General features: G+C 42.7%; 1 pseudogene; it reads right to left on the minus strand.

The window, feature by feature from the left end:
• Positions 1 to 768: 768 nt before the first annotated feature.
• Positions 769 to 1,140, minus strand: LOC133771370 (small ribosomal subunit protein bS21m-like; annotated as a pseudogene).
• Between the last annotated feature and the right edge of the window lie 454 nt (positions 1,141 to 1,594).

Below are 1,594 nucleotides of genomic sequence, written 5' to 3' on the forward strand. Positions count from 1 at the left end.
ATAAATAAATCTTTAAAAATTAAATAAGAATTAGGCCTTCAAGTGAAAACCTCTCAGTTAGATAACTTCCCATTTCCTGTAGATGCCTCTTTTCCCACACAGAGATGATGAGGTATTTGGCCCTGAACTATCAGCTTTGAGAACCAGTCTTAAAGGGAAGTGAGCCATGACCAAGTCATGGAGCAGGTGTTGACCTAATGGGTACTAGCACAATCAGATTGAGATGTATTACTAAAATAGTTCTGCATCTGAGCCTGTCATGTGAAACCTGAGTCTATTTTTACATAGTCTTCAATGATCTTCACAACGTTATCCACAAAAGGGCCCCTTGCTTATCCCCAGAACATATTTACTCTTCCTATTTCTTAATGGTTTGACATGAATTTGTATGAAGACTCACCTGTTCCCCCTCAACCCTAATAATTTCAGAAGCCCCCCTTTTTTAGACCCCAAAAAAGTTTTTATTGTAGTAAAATATTCATAACAAAATTTACCACTTTAACCATTTATGTGTAAGAGGTCACTGGCATTAAATTCACATTTTTGTACGATTATCCACACCATCTATCTTCAGAACTTTTTCATCTTTGCAAACTGAAACTTTTATGCCTATTAAACAGCAAGTCCTCATTGCCCCTCCACTAACCTGGCAACCACCAGTCTATTCCTAAGTTACTTGCACATGTTTTGCTTTCACTTGATAAAAAAGAGGGTCCACTGCAGATGAAGAGATTGCTGTTATATAGGCAAGCCTTCTTGCATGTGGGTGATTGAGTTTATTGTAGACAAAGGTAAGAGAAAATGGGGTTTGAGAAAGGTGAGACGTGGAGGCACAAATTGCATGAAGGGTTCATCCTGGGCCTTCTGGCCACAAGCCTCAGCAGCCCTGCCATGGATCCACTCGATTCTTTCGCATCAAGAAGTTGATCTTTCAGTCATTTCCATGTTGGAGATGCGCCTGCAGGTTTCATAACTTTCTCGCTATCGCCAGCGGCAAGGCTTCTCATAGTATCACCATTGCTTAATGTCCTCAATGAGCCCATTCATAGTGAAGATCCTGTTTAGGGTCCTGTATGCACCTTCCACATTTCCATCCTGCACCATCATAGTCCTGGCGATGAACTTCAGATATTTTGCCATGACCTTAAGTTTAACTCCTTGCTTTGCTGGACCCAGCACCCTCGGACCCTGCCCAGAAGCCCTTTCTAATCACTGTCAATCAATGCATTTCTGACTCTGGTGACCTGTACTACGTGGCTCCTGTGACATCTCTGGCTAACTCCAAGTCTCTGCTGAGCCTGTCTGTCTAGATTCTTCTTGGCCTCTTCGTGTAGTGGTCCTTCCTCCAGCATAGGGAACAGGCCACTTCTGGAATGAGAGCCTTAACTTCTTTCTTTTTAAGATTTATTCATTTATTTGAAAGGCAGGGAGACAGGGAAATACACAGAGAGCCTTTCCATCTGCTGGTTTACTCCCTAAATGGCCGCAAAAACCAGGTCTGGGATAGGCCAAAGACAGGAACCAGGAACTCAGTGTGGATCTTCCATATCGATGGCAGAAACCCAATTACTTGAGCCATCATCTTTGCCCTCAG

The sequence above is a fragment of the Lepus europaeus genome, chromosome 12 (assembly GCF_033115175.1).
Source record: "Lepus europaeus isolate LE1 chromosome 12, mLepTim1.pri, whole genome shotgun sequence".
In the NCBI taxonomy this organism is placed as follows: Eukaryota; Metazoa; Chordata; class Mammalia; order Lagomorpha; family Leporidae; genus Lepus; species Lepus europaeus.